Genomic DNA, 20,221 nt, shown 5'->3' with positions numbered 1-20,221 from the left:
TAATGAAGGGAAAAGAATAAGATATTTTTGGATGTTTCTTCTCGTTGTTTGAGATCGTGCTGCCCACGTGGGTGCTGGCACACACAGACACTTTCGGCTGTCCCCATTCATCACCACTGTGAGATGAAGATGAGAGTTCAATTAACTAAGTTTTACGCAGCCAGGTGTTCGTTTTCCGAAAAAAAGCCCATGCAGGGTGATACAAATGGTTTGATTTAAGTGTGTGGTGTGACTGCATCGGGAAGCAGTGGAACCCCGGCAGTGATACTGCAGCATCACCATGGCAACCGGTGGAAATAATGGCCCCCTTGGGGAATAAAAGAGATCTCCAATCCTGTTGCAGGCGAGTAGCATTGGCTGTCTGCCGTAGAGATGGTTTCTGATGATTGTTTCAGAAATTCCTCATCAACAGAAAATGAACGAGAAGTGGCATTTTCAGAAAATGAATGGATTTACAGGCAACTAGTGTGACCACATCTCAGGCACCCAGGAAGGCAGGGTGGCGATTTATTCCATGCACGCTGCTATTCCAGTAGCTGCCGGAAGCCTGGTCACTGGCCCTGCCACGCAGAACACGTCTGTAGGACTGTTGTCGACCTGTGCTTCTTTTATGTAGGCTTTCCACTTCTGTCTGGATTCTTGCTTTATTGGAGGCAGAAATAATTGGGAATTCAATGAAAGAGTATATGACTACCTAGCACGGTCCTTGGTACATAGAAAGCACTCTGTAAACAGTACTTCACATCAACTTCTCAGGACGAAATGAAAGTGCCTGGGGCTGGTCGGAGGAATTGTAATATTGATGGTATTGACAACAATAACAGCAGCGGAAGTGAGACGTAGCAAACCATCCTCTAGACGTTGGGTGCTGCTTTGGTGTGTTTATGTCGGTGTTCCTCCCTGAAGATGTGCAGCTGGTCAGACTTGTCTGCACAGCCTTCTACCTCGTGCACCGATACCCATGTCCATGGGAAAGGCACTTTCTTTATGAAGGGGCCACATTTCCAGGGATACAGCTTGACCCATAGCATGTGCGATAAAGAAGCTCTGTAAAAGAAAAAAATCTTCCACGTTAACGCAAGAGAAGGAGAACTTGGTGAGAACAGGCAGAGCCTCGGCAGCTTCAGTGTTTCAGATAACAGACTTCAGAGTAACACTTGGGAGTCCGTTTCCCTTTTTATTTTAGGAAGTGCTCTAGAGAGAAAGCAGAGATCTTTCTGCTGTAAGAAGTTCTCTCTTCAAAGCAGCAACATGCCTGAAATAGAATTTTCTCTTAGAATTTTCTCTAAGTGGAAAACTCTAGAATAAAAGATTTTTACCTTTAAAGCCTATTTAGGGGAAAGGCTTGCATCATACGTGTGTGGAAGAGTTTTCCTGCACGTTTTCTTCGCTTTCAGTTGTATTTCAATTTACTTTTGCCTTGAAAGAGTTCGGGGGAAAGAATAACATTAGTGGTAATTTTTCTTTGGAAACGAAATCTGAAGCGTGCGGGACTCGTGATGGATCTTGCCATGTGTGTGCTTTTTGCTCTCTGCGGGCTGTGAACCCAGCTTGTCCTGGGCGCTGGGTGTTTTCCCTTCCTCTGCCTTTCCAAGCGCAGTGCGCCGGAGGGTTTTGATGACCCAGCTGGGACCGCCGACGGCAGCAGCCAGCAGCCGGGTTGCCTTGCTTCCAGCAGCCTGACTGCTTCTCTGCCACCTTTCTTCCTGATTTATTTTAAACTTAAAAAAAAAAAAAAAGGAAAAAGAGGCACGCCACCACTGCAAATTATAAATTTATTTGCAAGTGTTGATTTCAACTAGAGATGAGCCATCTCTCCTGACACTTTTTCCCCTGCTGGATTTTGGGCTCTGGTTTCTGATGACATAGTCTGGGTACTGCAGCCACTAGCCTCAGAAGGAGAATTACAGAGGGGATATACCCACGTAAATTATGTATTGCCTTTTGCATCAATAGCCTGCTTGGAAGTGTTCAAATTGTCCACTGGTGAGACTCCAATGCTGTGGACATGGGTTTGAATGAGTTGATCACCTAGGGGCTGTTCAGAAAGCCGTGCTCTGTAAGTATCCGGGGATGCACCACACGGACGGGAAAAGGGATTTCTGGAATGTTCTTTATGTTGCTGGTTTTGGTTGGGAGAAAAATGCATTTTCCAACAGCTTTTAAAATGTAATATCTAACGTTGCCTCTCACTGTTAATTTAAGAATGTCACAGCGATTCTATTCTTGGTCAACTTTGTGTGTGAGCTTATGCTACCAGTTTGTAAAATGTAACATCCGTGCAGGTGGTGGGTGAGCAGTTTTTACAAACGATTTGCGCAGATTTTATGTCTTCCTGTGCGTTAAATTGCTATTTAACATATAAGTACTTTCTCTTTCACTTAAAATATAATATCTAAATGTTCTTTAAGCAAAGAGAACGTGCTTAAGATTTTGGACATGCATCTTTCAGCTAATGTGGAAATTATAAAGACATTTTAGGAAATATTTGACATGAAAGCCAATTAACCAATTAAAAAATGGGAGAGAGAGATTTTTTTCTAGCTGTTTTCTTTCTTTCCTTCCTTCCTCCCTCCCTCTTTCTTTCTTTCCCCCTCTCTCTCCCTTCCTTCCTTCCTTCCTTCCTTTCTTTCAATTTTTCTTTCCATTTCTTGCTTTCTCTCTCTCACCTTCTTTCCCTCCTTCCTTCCTTCCCCCCTTCCTTCCTTCCTTCCTTCTTTTTCTCTCTCTGTCTCTGTCTCTTTCTTTTTCTTCCTGCCTTCTTTCTTTCTCTCTTTTTTCTCCTACTGCTACAGTTAAGGCTGTATCATTTTGTAATTGCATCTGTTCTCACAGTGACTGTATGTTAGATAGATGCTCAAATTAGTTTTCAGTTGCTAATGCTGCTCTGTGGGTAACTCAGATACAACTTGCCTTGAATTATTTTTGGATACATATGGTGAGAACAGGCTTCCTGCTGAGAAAAAAATATTAGGTTGCTTCCTACGAGGTGGTTCATTTAATCAGTTTATCCTGGGACGTCAGTCTTTCCCGGCAAAGTAGAGGGAAGCCTTCCAGGCTCTTGCACACTCCTGCAAGGATGGCCGTTCATCCCGGCGTGACGCCACCTGCTCGCTCACTAGGGACCACGCCTCCGGAGGTGCCTGTGCCTGGTGGCCGGAAACTGCCGTGCCAGGGCCGGCCTTCTCCCCGGGACCCCCGTTAGCGGGGCACCCCTGTGCATGTGGGTCCCCAGAAACATCATGAATGGGATCCACAGTTCACCTTAAATTTTGCTTTTTTTTTTTCGTTTGTTTGACCTGTGAGAGCCTATCAGACTAGTTCATGTTAGAAAGTCCAGAGTGAAAAACTTCATAACACTTTGCCTCTTATGTGAAAGTGCCTCCCTTACCTTCCAGCCAACTTAGGTGCCATCTGGCTGTTCTTCACTAAAGAGAAGTGTGTGTGTGTGTGTGTGTGTGTTTGTGTGTGTGTGTGTGTGTGTGTGTGTGCTGTGTATGGGGCAGCACACAGAAGAGAGCAAGGGACCCCTTCTCTGGGAGTTGGAAGCTAAGAGCATCCAGTCATGAATTCCTGTTCTTTCACACTGAGTGGCGTGGTTTTTGGTGTCCTGGAAACAGGCTCACGGTAAGGAAAACCTGAGCTGTTGTTCCCACAGTACCTTATCGCAATCATGCACAGGGTGAATTTTGCACGGTTTTTCTGCCTTTTGATGTGAGTTAAATCCTCCTCCTCCCAGTATGGCTCTGGGGGCTGTGAGGTGGCCTGGGGTAGTTCCCACTCTGTCCCCCGGGTCCTGGGCGGGCTCAGGGCCCCGCTCCCCTAAGGGACTGCCTCCGTAACGCAGGCGGACTGAGGACTGTGCCTTCCGTTTCCTGCCCCTGGGGACCTCCCAGGGGCGCTGAGGGAGATAACGATGGAAAAGTTCTCAGAATAAGGAACACACAGTCTGTGAAAGTCAGTCCCCGGTGAGTAGGGCCGCCATGCGGCAGCTGGATGTTCCTCTGTAATCAGGGGTCTAAGGGCTGAAGGGGTTATGGTCTCACCTGGTTTCCCCTCCCCCTGGCCCCCCTAAATAAACTCCCTCATTCATGTTGCAGAAAGAGCGCCCCTCCTGTCTGATGTCCGGAGGGCCGGCCGCTGCCTCAGGACTTCGGTTACACGCACACTCCAGCCCTCGCCCCCTCCCTAATCCAGAGAGCTGAGCTGTAACGGAGTGTGAGTGCCCCCCCCCCCCCCCGCATTGGACCACACCCATTGGCTTACCTGCGCTGCGGGAAAGCTGGGGGAGGGAGCCCATCCCGGGAACAGGTGATGAAGGTTCCCGTCTGCAGGAAGTTTGTGTAAAGGTGGCCCCCCGTGCAGGAGGGCTCCGGAGGGACCAGGGCAGAGAGAGAGTACTCTTCAGGAGGAAGCAGGAGTGGGGATCGCTCTGCTTCAGGGCCCCAGCGATTGGAAGGGGGGATCCGAGGAGGGAAGACGCAATGGTAGGCGGGATGGCGGGAAAAGCGGACACCTCAGAACCCAGGAAGGCAGGGCTGATGATTCTTTGGCTCCTCTTCGTCTTCCCTGCTCCTGGCACCCTGCCTGGCACATAGCAGGTGTTCACGCAGTTGCTTCTACATAAATGAACACGAGCTGGTGAACGAAGCAACATCAGTTGGTTTTGCAATATTTGGGGGCGATACGTCTTATGTGTGATGTGTTTTGTCTCCCTACAAACACTCATGCGTAGCTACATAGTTTGAAGGATGGAAAAGCGTTGGAGCCTTTGGATCAGAGGCTGGGTTGAAATCCTGCCCTGTCACTTCCTTGCTTTGAGACTTTGGGAGTGACTTGACCTCTGGAAGGTAGTACCTTCCTCTTCAGTGGCTGAGGGACTGAGATGAGATGATTCTTGGAAAGCGCTCAGCAAACCGCCTGGCCCTGAGCAGGTCCTGTAGAGCATTGCTGTTATTGTTATTGTTTCTTCCTTCATATTCTCCTAATTGCACTGGGTAGCAGTCATTTGTATTTCTTTGGGAAACACATTTAAAAAGTCAGCCATGCTCGGGGGAGACAAACTTTCAAAAATATTTTCTAATGCATTAAAGAAAATATTTGCACCGTTGATTTTAAAAGCATGCTGTACGGTTTGCATTTCAGAACTGTACTCTGTTACCTTCATCCTGCTAATAGTGTAAAAAAAGAACGCAGCATAATACTGAAGGCAGTTTTAAAGTCTAAAACAATCTTAAATAGCTGGAAGTTAAAAGTGCAATTTACTCCATCCGTTTATGGCTGTTCACACGCAGACATAAGGTGCTGGGGTTCTGCCAGGGTTTTAAAATTAGAGCAAAAGAAATGAGACCCAACTTAATTAGTATAAATGTTGCCGTGTGACTTCTAATAATGAGTGTAATTTGCAATGCATGCTCACCATGTAATTTAGCACAATGGGACCCACAGAATGTAGGACTAGTATTTAATCAAGAGAAATGATTAATGCAGAAAGGGACGAAGTTTGGAGATTGGAATCCTGTATAGAAGCCCTGCGTGCCCACTGGGCTATTCTGCCTGTAACACCATTTCCAACACCCCTTCCGGCCCCACCCCAGAGGAAGCTGTGTCAGCTCCTGAGCTGTGTGACTCTGGCAAGTTACTCAGTGTTTCTGAGCCTCAGTTTCCTCGTCTGTGAAGTGGGGACAACAGCAGTCCCAATCTCTTATTGTGGCCGTGGAGATTAGATGAGTGGACAGTGGAAAGCCCTGGGTACGCAGCACTCAGCCAATGTCTCGCCGACTCTCGCTTTTGTGACTGTTCTCATTCATGAGGGTCTTGGATGCCAGGCTGAGGAGGGGGCCTTTTATCCCAAAGTACAGGATGCGGTGGTCCTGGGATGCTCTGTCTTTATTGAGGTAAAATTCCCATCACCTAAAACCAGCCATTGTAAAGAGTAAAATTCAGTGGCAGTTAGTACATTCACAATGATGTGCAGCTACTGTGCCTCCCTAGTTCAACACATTTTCATCACCCCAGAAGGAACCCTCTGTACCCCTTCAGCAGACAATCTCCATTTCCCCCTCGCCCAAGTCCCTTGGGATCACGAATCTGCTTTCTGTCTCTGTTGTTTGATGTGTTCCGGTATTTCACAGAAAAATGAAATCAGACATTAAGTGAGCTTTTTGTCTGGTCTCTTTCACTTACCATTATGTGTTTGAGGGTCACCCAGGCTGGAGCAGCTGTCGGTGCTTCCTTCGTTGTCACGGCTGCCCTACTGTCCCATTGGATGGACACGCCACAGTTCCATTTAGTCTGTCCTTTCATTGGTTGATGGACATTTGGGTTGTCTTTTGCCTTTTGACTGTTGTGAAGCATGTTGATATGAATAGTGGTGTACAAGTTATCGTACTCGTGTTTTAAGTTTTTTGGATATATACCTGGGAGTGGAATTACTGGGGATAGAGTAGTTCTGCGTTTAATTGTTGGAGGAATCCCCCAGACCGTTTTCCACAGCAGCTGCACCGTTTTGCGTTCCCACCAGCAGAGTATGAGGTTCCTGTCCCTCCCCATCCTCGGCAACACTTGGCATTTTCTTTTTTTTCTTTTTTTTTGCAGTACGCGGGCCTCTCACCGCCGTGGCCTCTCCCGTTGCGGAGCACAGGCTCCGGACGCGCAGGCTCAGCGGCCACGGCTCACGGGCCCAGCCGCTCCGCGACACGTGGGATCCTCCCGGACCGGGGCGCGAACCCGCGTCCCCTGCATCGGCAGGCGGACTCTCAACCACTGAGCCGCCAGGGAAGCCCTATTTTTTTTTTTTTTTTTTTTTTTTTTTTTTAAAGTCTAGTCATCTTAGTGGGCATGAGTGGTATATTATTGTGGTTTTGTTTCTGTTTACGTTTCCCTAACGATTAGTGATGTTGAGCATCTTTTCAGGTGCTTGTTGGTCATTTGTGTGTCTTCTCTGGAGCAATATCTATTTAAGTCCTTTGTTTTTTAACTGGGTGATCTGTCTTTCTGTTCTTGAGTGGTCAGGGCCCTTCATATATTCTGGATACTAGACCCTTATCAGATACATAATTTGCAGGTACTTTTTCCCATCCTGTAAGGTGTCTTTTCACTTTCTTGCTAGTGCCCTTTGATGCACGAAAGTCCTGAGATGGTTTTAGGTGGAGACAGAACATAGCAGTGAACAAGTCTGAGTCAGTTGTGAAGGGAGAAATTCTTCCCGTCTTTATCAACCCTTCCAGTCTTTCTCACGCTCAAAGCGGGGAGAGGCTCAGTTTGATGCTACTGTGTCTTCAACACCTTCCCACATCTTTTTAACAGTCAGAGAACAGGCTTTGGCCCAAGAGCCCTCCACGGGGCCAGTGTTCAGCAAGAACGTCTTCCCCTTCTCCGCTGAGCTGATGGTTAAGATCATCACTATATATGGCTAGCGATGCTGGTTTTCCCATTTACACTAATGACAAAGCGTTTCCTTTTAAAGCAGCCGCGTAGCACAGGGAGATCAGCCCGGTGCTTTGTGTCCACCTAGAGGGGTGGGATAGGGAGGGAGGGTGGGAGGGAGGGAGACGCAAAAGGGAGGGGCTATGGGGACATATGTATACGTATAGCTGATTCACTCTGTTATAAAGCAGAAACTAACACACCATTGTAAAGCAATTCTACTCCAATAAAGACATTAAAAATTTTTTAAAAGCGTTTCCCTTTAAATACATATATTTGGGTTTTTTAGGAAAATGAGTGAATGATGAGACAGAGCTTGTGATGGTGATGAGAGGATACAGATGTGTGGGAACTGCCTGAAGGTCCTTGGGCACAGATGAGGGGTGGGTGTGACCACCCACCTTGGGCTGGGGTGCAGGGTGGGCTGCAGGCACCAGGCTGACCAGGCATGGGAGGGCCACCTGGCTGCCACCACGGCCTCCCCGGGGTGTTGCCCTGGGGGGCGTACCCTGCCCTGCTCCTCCTGGTTCCTCACTTAATCCTGATGACTGCCCGCTGTGGTGAAGGAGGTCTTGACCTTCAGGGTGAAGAGACGGAGCAAGTGAAAAGTGGGCAAGTCAACTGCGAGAAGAATGTGGAAAGTTGGGGACTGATGGATGTAGGGGGTGAGCAGGAAGGAGGTCTGGAAGGATCTGGAAGGATCTGAAAGGACCCCACAGCCCATGAAGGGGGCAGATGGGCAGGCAGGGAACCAGAGGCATTTTAGAAACCTCTTCACAACTTTCTTAGCTCAGCGTCTGTATCCATTTCCTACGGTTGCTGTAGGAAATGACCACAAACTCAGTCACTTAAACAATAGGTATGATTCTCCCACAGTTTTGGAGGCTGGAACTCTGAAACCAAGGTGTCAGTAGGGCCCTGTTTCCTTTGAAGGCTCCAGGGGAGGTTCCTTCCTTGCCTCTTCTAGCTTTTATGGTTCCTGGTGATCCTTGGCGAGCCTTGACTTGTGGCCGCTTCACTTCAATCTCTGCTTCCTTCTTCACATGGTGTTTTAGAAAAAAAAAAACAGCCTTTCTTTCCTCCTATGTGTCTCCTTCACGTCTACACAGAACACTTCACGACTGACACTTCTGGTCACAAAACATGTGGAGGTTTTCCCCCACCAAGCAATTCTCTGTGACACCAGCTGGGCACCCTACAATTTAACTGGATTCTAACATCATCTGGAAATAGCATCAGATCCCACAGGTGAAGGGAACCCCCTCCTACACCTCCCGCAAGACGGCTCCCCCTTCAAATGCCAAAATCACAAGTCCAGGTTGTCACCTGTGCTTCTGACCGAGGGGCTCTAAACTGCAGGTTCCCACAATCCCTTCCTCGGGTTCCATTAACTTGCTAGGGCAGCTCACAGAACTCAGGGAAACACATCGACCAGTTTATTAAAGGATGCGGTAAAGGATACAGATGAACAGCCGGATGAAGAGACGCACAGGACGAGGTCTGGGAGGGTCCTGAGTGCAGGAGCTTCTGCCCCCGTGGAGTTGAGGTGTGTCACCCTCCCTGTACGCGGGTGTGTTTGTTCACCCACCTGGAGGCTCTCCGAACCCTACACTATTGTGATTTTTATGGACTCTTCACCAGGCACGAGCAACCATTAACTCCGTCTCCAGCTCCTCTCCCTTCTCAAGAGAATGGGGTGGGTGGGGGCGGGGGGATAGGGGTGTGGGCAGGGCTGAAAACGTCAAGCTTCTAATCATGACTTGGTCTTTCTCGTGACCAGCCCCCATCCAGGAGCTCACCCAGAGTTGCCTCATTAGAGCAAAAGACATTCCCATCACCCAAGCCATTAAAAGCATTTTAGGAGCCCTGTGTCAGGAACTGGGGTCAAAGATCAAATGTTAGAACAAAAGATGCTCCTGGTGTTCTTATCACTTAGGAAATTCCAAGGGATTTAGGAGCTCTGTGCCAGGAGCCAGGAGGAAGATCAGATGTATATTGCATGTTATAAATCACAGTGTCACACATCCTTCTCTGTGTCTCTCCTCTTCTAATAAGGACACCACTCACTAGATTTAGGGCCCACTATTATACTAATCCATTATGACCTCATAGTAACGAATTACATCTGCAAAGACCCTGTTTCCAAATAGGTCACATAATGAGGTACCAGGTGGACAGGAATTTGGGGGGAGCACACAGTTCAGCGCAATATGGCATCTGTTGCAGGTTGGCTGCTTGTCCTTTTCCACTGCGGATCTTGGGAGTGGTAATGGTATTATTGGGCTTCCTAAGACCAAAGTGAGTCCCTGGACCTTCTCTCTGGAGCTCAGTTAGGGTCAGCACCCTCGGGGTCCCTGGGCATGATTTCACAGACCACGGAGAAAGCAGACTCTCACAGGCAAAGGTAAATCTGAGCACAAGAATTTTACACACGTCTAGGAGCCCCTTAGGTACTTAACTAACTTGGACTTGAAAATCGCTGCTTAATTTAAGTGTGTTTCCTCCTGTCTGAGCCAAAGAGAAGTCGGGAAGTATAGTCTTTCAAGCTCGCTGCATTGTTACACAGTTTCTAGATACAAACCGGCAATGGGGCAGTACTGATGCTCTGTCGATACAGAGTTGCATCTTTATTGAAAACTTTCCTGCATGGAGTCGGAAGACACCTGATCAGTACCCTTGTCCTTTCTTTCCATCTGGGTGACTTTGCCAGACCTGGGATACAGCAGGAAGGAAATCAGCAGGCCTTTGGGTGGATTAAAAAAAAAAAAAAAGAAGGAAGCCTCCCCGGGGAATTGAAAGGCCAGCACCCCCAGGCCCCCATGACTGTGCCAAAGCCCTGTGAAAGGCTCCTTCCCCAGAAAAAAGCTTTCTGGGGTGGCTCTGCCCTAAAGCATTCTCCTCCTTCTCCTCCTCATCCGCGTTCTCCTCGTCATCGGTGTTCACATAAAAGGATGCTCTTTGCTCAGAAGAGAATCCCCTCTGACAGCCAGGTCCAGGGTCTCTGTGCTGAAAGCAGCCAGACTTTGCTTGACCTCAGCGTTTCTAAACACAGTTGAATAAACTCAAATTCTCAGGGCCTGTTTCCTATTTTCCTGTTACCTAGCAGATCGGGACATCCATTTCCTTTGAGGTTCTTTTCTTCCTTCTTTGGGGTAACAGAGCAAGGAATCTCTCTCAAAGGACGTAAAGTTCTGTGATAGTATATTGATAAATATTTGAGGAGATGCAGCTGGTGTTTATAGAGATAGCAGTTGGGGAAAATAAAGCTCAACTCAGGCTTGTTTTTGTTTTTGTTTTTTTGGTAAACCTTTTGGCCATTTCATTCCGTCAATGAACAAATATTTATTAAGCACTTATTTTATGATGCAGGGCCATTTCCCAGGTATAATAGATAACATGAAGTTTCTGAGTAGACCTGTTTGGAATCCCAAACCCACAAAATGCTAACATCAATTAGTGCCAAAACAATTCATGGAGTTCCACCACCCACTTGGGGGGGGGGGCGGAGTTAAAGTAAATATTTTCAGTGAATTTTTGGAATTTACAGAATGTGTGTCTATTTGTCTTGAAAGGAAATGCTTTTTAGTTTACATGGAGCCTTGCACTCCCCGTGTCTGTTCTGATAAAATCTTCCAGTGTTTCAGAATACTTCCCAGATCTGGTGAGCTCACTTTGACCTTGGAGACGTGGTTTTCTAAAGTCTGGTTGTTTGCGACTGCTTGGGCTTGAATTCGGGCTCTGCCATTTTACGGCTGTGTGGCCTTGGGCAGGTTACTTAACCTCTCTGGTCCTCAAAGTCCTCTGCCATAAGACAGGCATGATGAGTGCCTATACTGTCTCAGAGAGCTGCCATGAGGGTCAAGTGTGTTTATGCATAAAGTGCATGCACCCATGTCTTGGGCCGGAGCGAGTGCCCTGTGGTGTCACCATCACGATCAGCCTCAGCATCCTTACTTGACCCTCCCCTGCACGGCTCACTGTGCTTCTGGAAATGGTTGTCTCTGAGATAAGGGCGCAAGTTCTGTCTCGGTACCCAAGTGCTACGTGGCTGAACTTCCTACTCCCGGTGCTGACTTGGGGTGGAGCTCAAAGCTTGGTGTCTCCCCGCCGCACCCAGGGCTCGCACTGGGGGTAGCAGGCAGCTCCCCCCCAGGAAAGGAGTCTGCCCTCGCCTCCACCCAAGGGACAGCACAGCGGGCTCTGAGCCATGAGCACCTGCCCTGGGAACACTGCACAGCAGGGACGATGCATGGAGGCTTGTGGCGTCCAAGAGGCGTCCTGTCCGGGCGGGTCTCGGGCATCCTTGGGGGCCTGGGCAGAGCCGTGCTTGGTAGAAGCTGTGGTGGGTGGGTGAATCCCAAACATCTCACTGTCCCGGAACTGCTGGGCCCTTCTGGGGGTTTATGTCTCTGGGACTGAAAACTGAGGCCTCTCTTAGGTTTCCTTCCCCGACTCAGAACACCGGTCTGTAATTAGAGAAATAAAATGGATTCTGTTGCTTCTTGTTGGGTTGCCTTTGAGCTGAACATATTTTAAAGTGTTTATTCGCGTTCCAGAGTGGGTGTGAAAGGCTCTCTTCTTATCGTATGGACTCTCCCCCAAGTCTCGTGAGGTCATTGCTTTGCTCATTTTACAGACTCAGAGAGGGAAGGAGCTGGCCCAAGGCCACACAGCTAGAGAACCAGAGCTCAGGTTGCCCTGAACTGGTGACCCAGGCTCTTTCCAGTGCTTTCTGGGCTGCCGGAAGGGCAGCTGTGGTTTAAAGGATGCTGAAAGCAATGAAATCATGTGGGATTTTAAAACCCGGAATTCTCCAATTCCCTAATTGTTTCAATGCCATTCATGAGACTGAGGGGATTTTAGGCCACTTCTGTTGGTTCAGGTCTCATACGAAGAGCTGTCTCACGCCAGCCTGCTGACCTCACCTCCGTCCGTCTCTCCTAGTCAGGCGGACACACAGTGGATCTTCCAAGCCCTGATGCTTTGAGAGAGAAGGAGGACACTGTGGCGAATTAGGCTGCTGACGGGCATAAGTGACACCGTCCAGGGCAAAAGCAGGGCGTGCGGCCACTCTGCTCACAGCCACAAGGCTCATTCACTCGGCAAATCCTCCGGAGCAGCCCCTGGGCGCCAGACCCTCTGCTGGTCGTGAACCAGACCCACATCCCATCCCGGAAACCTGGTGGGTTTGGGGCACGTCTGCACACGTTGTTCACCCATGGCCTCGTCTGAGCCTCACGTGGAGGTGACAGCCCACTTGACAGGCAGGCTCTCAGATAAAGTGGCGGGGCCGGCGGCCCCCAAGGCCAGCCCGGGCGGCAAGAGACAGAAGAGCACAGCTTGGCTCGGGAACTGACATCTTTCTTCGGACCGAGGAATACAAAGCTGCTCCTCCTCCCCGGGGCACAGGGACGTCACCACACCGGGGACAGGCAGTCCCCACCCTGTCCAGCTCCTGGCTTCCCCCCTCTCATTGCCCCCTCTCCTCTCCTCCCTGCCCTCCTGGCCTCCTTCTCTCTCTCCATCGCTTTTCCCCCAAACATAAATATCAAAGCAGTTGTCATCAGTCAGTTTATTAAATAACTGATAACTGATCCATTACATGGAAGCAAGTGATAGGCCAGCATGTCCTGGAAGTCCTCCGTCTTAATTAACTCCTACCTCTGCCCTTGTCCACCACTTTATTTGTACATAATTTGAGTTATAGTTTCCAGTATAATTAATTTTAACGCGTATGGAAGAATCGCTACGGTGGGAACAAAGCCAATTTCCTGAACGTGCCATGCTGTCTGATTTACAGTCTCTCTCACGCCAGGGGAGGAAAGTCCGTTCAAGTGTTCAATTTCTTAACTGAGGGAGAGGTAGAGTGTCCACGGATTATGAAATAGAGTTCCAGGCTGGGAAAGAGGTGTGAGGGTGCCCATTCCGGAGAATTCGGAGGCATCTCACAGTGCTAGTTACTAATGCCTTCGCTAGAATGCATGGGAGAGAAGGATTATTAGAGAACAAATAATGGTCCTGGCGTTGGTGGGGTTGCTGTGCGGCGCTGTGCAGGTACCAGCAACCCCGTTTCTGGAGTGACCCTGGAAGGATGCTGGGTGGGTGAGAGCCTGACCTCACAGGAGGGGTGGGAACGTTCTGGGTTGGGGTCTGGGAGCCCCGGACAGGTGCGGATGGGCTGGTCCCTGGCCTCCCCGCCTACGCCACCTGCTGGTCATCTCTGGCATCGCGTCCGGGTTTGCAGCGACTGCGCATGCGTGGAGTCAGGGTCCCGCCCCCGCCAGCATTCCTGATGCTTCCAAACTCGGGTGCAAGTTGAGCCAGTAAAACAAATTATAGAATTATAACACTTGAATCACTTGAATGCTCCTTCTTGGGCACTCCTGGCCCTCTGGGATATTCCGCTTTCTAACTCCACGCTCATTATTGTGTGTCTGTCTGTCCTATTAGGCCGTGAGCATCTTAGGGGTGCCCTGCACCACCGGAGGGCACCACGCAGCTGTGGGTGCCTCGAAAGTGCCGGCGCAGGGGCGGCACCCCGAACACCGGGGTTGCATCTGTAGCTGCTCCCTCCCACCTGCTCAGAGCAGAACCTGGGCCGAGAGTTCACTTGCGTCCCTATGGGTCTTAATACGCAGGCCCTGTGCCCCCCAGACCACAGAGGAGGGGGGCAAGAGACTTGGCCCGGGGTGACAGGTAGAGGAAACAGGTGTCAGGGCTCTTTGCACTAGACTGGCTGCCTTCTGGGGCCTCCCAGTGAGTCACAAAGGCAATTTTGGGACAATGAAATGCCCCGAGGATAGTTGCCATCCTGGGCACTCAGAAGCCCAGCAGCTTCCTGGCCAATACGCCCAACTTCTCCTTGCCCTCTGCTCGTGAGAACAGACGCAGCATCCCCAGGACCCAACAGCTGAAATAGCCGCTGCTACCTTCTTCTCTTGCTTTGCCAAAACCCCAGGTGGAGCTCCTGACCAGGGTAGGAACAGGAAGAGGCTCCAGCCTCAGGAAGGAGCCCACCCATCAGCTTCTCCCGACAGACGTGCCGCTGACTGCCTGGATTTCTGCTCAATTCAGGGGTCGTGATGATGCACGTAGTACGTGCTAGGCAACGTAGAGGCATGGTTTCCTGCCCACAGGAGCTTCCCAAAGTCAGGAATGGGGGTTGGTCCCTGAGGCATCCACAGTACCCAGGACGTCTATATCGAAGGCAAGAGCAGAGCAGACTTTCAAGTGGTCTGGTGTGGTCACTCCCCGCAACCCCACCCTGACCCACGGAAGTTCTTTTCACGAGAGTACTGGCCCCCGGTCAGAGTAGAAATCCCCTGAAGGCGACATCTCTGTCTAATCTTGTTGATTAACAAGGCCACCTCCTATGCTCTGTGTCCAGAAGACACTCAGTAAATATTTGTTGAATGAATAAACACGTAAACAAATCTCTATTACTGGCTCCTGGTCGTACTCAAATCAGCATTTCTTTAAAAATTCATGAGCGCCATAATGTTTTCTAGAGTGAGAGCAAACCATTTTATGAAATAAGCATGAATTTTCTATTAAAGAGAAGAGTATCAATTTATTAATATTCCCAAAGGGTACCTTTTTTGGTTTACTGCTGTGCTGCTGTTTTAATTTTCCATAATTATATGGTGTTGATGGTAGTTTACCGACAGAGCATCAATAATGAAAACTGTAACCCCGGAACTATTTTACTTAAAGTGTTTAGGCTTACCAGATGGAAACTAATCAGCTAGCTGAGTAGAGGGTGGCAGAGAGAATAGACTCCCCCAAAACCGTTAAGGAGGGGAAACACAGAATTGTCCTACGGACCTGAATCCGTGTGGTCTAAACAAATAGCAGGTAGGCTGTCTATCAGAAAGCCTGTGGGGACGATTTAGAAATGGAGGGAGAGTCTGAATCCTGAGCGCCACTGAGGGCTGGTGGTAGAAAATATCTTGATAGAAGTCAACGTTCAGGGGTAGAACCTGTTGAGAAAAGCAATCCTGTAAACAAACAGCCCCACATTATTAAGAGAAGGTGTTTAAAGAGTGGTCCCTGGGGCTTCCCTGGTGACGCAGTGGTTAAGAACCCACCTGCCAATGCAGGGACACGGGTTCAAGCCCTGGTCTGGGAAGATCCCACATGCCACGGAGCAACTAAGCCCGTGCGCCACAACTACTGAGCCTGCGCTCCAGAGCCCAGGAGCCACAACAACTGAAGCCCGCGCGCCTAGAGCCTGTGCTCCGCGAGAAGAGAAGCCACCGCCATGAGAAGCCCGCGCACCGCAACGGAGAGTAGCCCCCGCTCACCACAACTTAAGAAAGCCACGCGCACAGCAACAAAGACCCAACGCAGCCAAAAATAAATACATAAATATTTTTACAAAAATAAATAAAGAGAGCTCCCTGACGGAGGTCTTGTTTATTTCGTTCACTGTTGTACAGTAGGTGCCAGTAAGTAGTTGAATGAATAAATGAATGAATAAATGAAGCGACAGTTGACTTACTCAGATTAGATCCAAGCGACCTTGCTTCAGGCGTGAAGTGGGCGAGGCCTTCAGAAGGGACCCTGGCCCCTACCTCCCCTCCAGACACAAATAGTGTGTGTATCCACCACGGCTGAGGTGTCCAGGGAGGTTCCAAAGCAGCTTCTTTGAGTTCCGAAATATGGCGAGTTCTTTTCTTAGTTGCAATTTGCAGGCAAAATTTTCTTCCAAATAACCAGAGGTGTGGTTATACATAATTCATGCACATTGTTTCCCAATTAACATTTTTCAGGAGCTGCCCGCATTTCTTTGAAGTCTTTCCTTCTTAAGAGACAGCGACCCACCCTGTTGGGCTGGGCCAAGCTTCTGCCCTAATTAGGCAGTTACACAAGAGACCTGGGCGAGGAGGGTGGATTTACTTTTAATAAAAGAAGATTAAAAACTGTGTATCTGCCGCCTATTAAAGAAGACCGAACCAGATTAAAATCCTCCCACAGCTGTGGATAGTCGTGGTGGCCTGAAAAGGAAGCGTTTCACTTGGAATTACTACAACTTCTTGCTTTGAGTCGGGAGAAGATTCAGGCTCCCCCAACCCCGATTTCGGAATCCCGTGTTGGCGTTCTGAGCGAGAGTGCTGCGGCTGGAGAGGCACTTGAAATGCGGACACCGGGCCCAGGTGTCCCTTGGTGGAGTGGCAGCCACGGGCTTTGTGACAAAGGAGGTGCACTGGGAGCCACGTGGCACGCCGCCCATCCAGGCTCCTGGTAAGGGACCCACTCCCACAGCCTGGCAGGCATTCAGGCCAGACCTGGTTTTCCCAAGAGAAGCCAGATCTCCAGGCTTAGGTAGACTCTCCCCCTTTCAAAATATTTCAAACTAATTTAAATCCTTGCAAGTCATCAGCATACATACACCTACGCCTTGAACCCAGCAATTCCACTTACAGACATTCACTTCAAATGAGGGAAAAACACTTGCCCACAAAAAAAGACTTGTACCCAAGTTCATAACAGCTTTGCTCCCAATAGCAAACGACTGGGAAACAACCCAAATGTGTGTCAAGAGGAGAATGGGTAAGCAACATGTGGTAGTCGTGCGGTGGAAAACTCTTCAGCAGTGAACAGGGGTGGACCTCTGATGCCCACGGCCGCGAGGAGGAGCCCTGGAAACCCGTTGAATTTAAGAAGCTGAACACAAAAGAGTATCGTGTTTCCATTTACAGGAGGTTCAAGAACAGGCAGAGCTAACCGTCTCCGTAGATGGAAACCAGAAGAGTGCGTGCTTCTTGGGGTTGGGGGAGAGCGGACAAGAAGGAAGTTTCTGGAAAAGTGGCCAGTGCTCTTCATGTTGACTGCGTGGGGGTATACGTTCGACAAAACTCATCAAACCATAGGCTAGAGGTCTGCATTTGACTGCATGGAATTTTATCTTTAAAATTGTATCTTTAAAAATAAAAGAAAAACTTTCAAAACCCGGCGCACATCCAACCTAGACTGTCCGCGGATCACACTGCGTCAGCAGGCTCGGGTTTGTGGCTTCCGTGCTTCAGTGAATGTTTTACCCCTCGAAGCATCCAGGTGGAGAAGCACATCCCTCACCAGCAGGTGTGATGTGATGTGTTGGGGGCGGGCGGGAGGGGAAGGAGGGTCCCCCTCTCCAAATTGCTGCCCAGCCCATGCAATGGCACCATTTTGAATTTATTGCTAGGATCTTGACTTTCCTTCAAGTGCAGTGTAGAGGAACGTGTTCACCTAGTTCAGAGCAAGTGACAGTGACCTGTCAGCCTTCCTGTCTTCCTGGTCGGGAGACCTGTGCCGGCTGGGGTCTTGGGAGAATATGGTCAGAGGGCATAAAGCCCGCCTTTGCCCTGGATCAGTCAGCCAGGCGTCTGCTGGAGTGTCCCTCCTGTTCCTCCTTTCCTCTGCAAGGGTGTAGGGAGTGTGGGCGAGGAGGGCGCCCATCCAAGAGAGAAGGAGGCAGACGTGTCCAGGTGCACGCGTGGAACACCTGCTGTGTGCTCGTGGGACTGCAGAGCCACGGAGCTGAGGGGCTCAGGCAGAGGGGAGACCGACAAGGCGGTCGCTCAGGGAGCCCAGTGGGGAGCAGGTGGCCTGGAAGCAGGTGCCCGGGTCTCCCGGGGCACGGGTTCCCGGGGCGCATGGCTGGGTTCAGAGAGCCCAGGGTCAGCGGGAGCTTGGCTGGCAGACCAAGTGGGGAGGCAGCTCTAAACAGCCGGAGGCAGTCATCGACCTGGAGCAGGAAGGCTGGCGTGCTTGCTGGGCGGGGGGAGCGGAGGGGGGCACTGGAAGGGGAGACGGGGCCACTGCCCAAACCCACCCGGCCCGGCCCGTCTGGCCTCAACCCCGAGGGCAGTGGAAGCTACTGAATGGAAGGCTGTGGCAGGATTTTCATTTGATGAAAATCGCGACCTTGGCAGCCTTGAAGGCCGGCTTCAGAGGGGCCCCTTCCTGCCTTCCCTGCGGGGCCCACAGGGACCGCACACAGATCTGGCCCCAAATTCATTCGGTGGGCTTCTCATCCCCGCGACACACCCGCAGACCGGCTGCGGCCCTCCACTCTCGCCCCGCAGACTGAGAGCGCGTTCTGGACGTTTTCAGAGAGCAAGTGACTGATTGGAGGTGGATTCTGGAGGTGATGGGAGCTCTGGAGTGAGGAGCATGAGGGAGACTCCTTAGATCCACGGCGTCCTGGCCAAAAGTCGGAATCACGGTCCTTGTCTGGATGGGAAGCTCCGTTGGCGCCCCGACGCTGCTTCCTGGGCTCCTGGCCGCACGCGCGTCCTCAGGGGCCTTTCAAAGCGCAAACAGAGCCATCAAGCTGCCCGGCGGCTTCTGGCTCCAGGTCAGACGCGGCGCCTTCCTCTGCCAGCTCCCTGTCGTCCTGCCTCTTGAACCTCCCGTCTTGTGGTCCAGTCAAAACAGGTCTTGTTCACGCAGCCAAAATCTATACTCGTGCGGCCTTGGCGATGCACACGTTTCTTCCTTTCCCAGAAGTTCGGTGGGACGGGGTGGAACCGGTGAGCCGCCCATCAGACTGTGCTGTAATTGCGGTGCTTCCACCTCTCTGTCCCCCCCAGTCTCGTCCTGGGACTTCAATAGGCCCCAAGTGCTGGGGAGCGAGCCCTCAGGCCAGGCTCTGCTCCGTGGTGTTCTTGCTCCTCTAAATGCTGCACGTCTAGGGCCTTCTGTAGGATTCACCTTCGTGGCCGCAGCGTCAGCCTGGGGCGTGGGGCTGCCACTCGGTGACTCTTCGGTGGTGTGTCCGCTTAAGCCCGGCCCGTCTGCTCGTTCGCTCATCTAGTCATTGCTCGACAAAAGAGCACCCACCGATGTGCCCTGGGATTGTCCCCAAGGCCCCCCTTGGACCGGGGTCTCAGACCAAAGCCAAACTGGTGAATGGAGGAGAGGTGGGAAGGGGTGCTAGGGCAGGGTCCCGTGGGAGGTGCAGGGTGACAGCACCCATTGTTCCCCTCAAGGACCCCTGCCCTTCTGCATATGAGCTGTGAGGACGGACAGTCTGGCTTTACCCAAACTCAGAGTGACGGTCCCTGTGCAAGGACCCTTGTCACAAGGAAGCACCAAGAGCCTCTCCAGGGAGATCAGGATTCTCTCCCTGGGCTCCCAAAGGCTTTGCTGGGAGGTGGGAGGGGTGTGTGTGTGTGTGTGTGTGTGTGTGTGTGCGCGTGCGCGTGCGCGCGCGCGCGCTTTGCAAGGGGCTTGTGGGAATGAAAGGCAGAGAAATTATGCTCAAAGCCAGAAAAATTGATCGCTGGTAATTGACGGTGGGCCTTCTTACTGAAGCGTCAGAATTTAAGTAACCCAGTGATGTGCTTTAGATGCGACAAGGTGCAGAGTTGTGCCTCAGAAAATCCTGACTTTGCTCTTGGCTCAAGGGTGACATCTTGCACTGATGCAAAGCCAGTTTTTACTTGATTTTGATTTTGCTGATTGATCTCTTGACCCCCAATCCAGATATAATATCATCGGACCACAAATAGAAGCGGTTTTTCCCACTGTATTTCTGCCGTTTGGTTGCCAGCAACAGAAACCGACTTAAGGACAGTTCAGTGTACAAAAGAAACTGCCCTAGTCTGACCGTGGGTCGGTATTTGGGTTTTAGAGGCTGGATAGCTAGATAAATCTGGATCTCACCTCGCCTCAGTTTAGATAACAAAATGACACACTGGGCTTTGGGGTGACAAAATGGCCAGTGGCTTCTGTGGATCCCCTGGCCAGCTGGCCCGCCCCCTGGGAAGCCCTGCCCCCACTGTCCCCCGGGACTCCAGCCAGCTGG

General features: G+C 50.5%; 1 protein-coding gene across 6 annotated transcripts in view; it reads left to right on the top strand.

The window, feature by feature from the left end:
- The window catches only part of PTPRE (protein tyrosine phosphatase receptor type E), a 167,539-nt gene that overhangs the window by 84,579 nt on the left and 62,739 nt on the right, over positions 1-20,221 (top strand). Inside the window, exon 1 of one of the 6 annotated variants that reach the window (XM_067024322.1) lies at positions 2,041-2,059. The exons of the other annotated variants lie outside the window; for them this stretch is intronic. The gene's annotated coding sequence lies outside the window, so the exon portion shown is untranslated. Of the gene's footprint in view, positions 1-2,040; positions 2,060-20,221 lie in introns of those variants that run through there. 6 annotated transcript variants of the gene reach the window in all.

This window comes from Kogia breviceps, chromosome 2, assembly GCF_026419965.1.
Source record: "Kogia breviceps isolate mKogBre1 chromosome 2, mKogBre1 haplotype 1, whole genome shotgun sequence".
NCBI lineage: Eukaryota > Metazoa > Chordata > Mammalia > Artiodactyla > Physeteridae > Kogia > Kogia breviceps.
The sequence above is the reverse complement of the archived record's forward strand: the minus strand, read 5'-3'. Positions and strand labels throughout refer to the sequence as shown.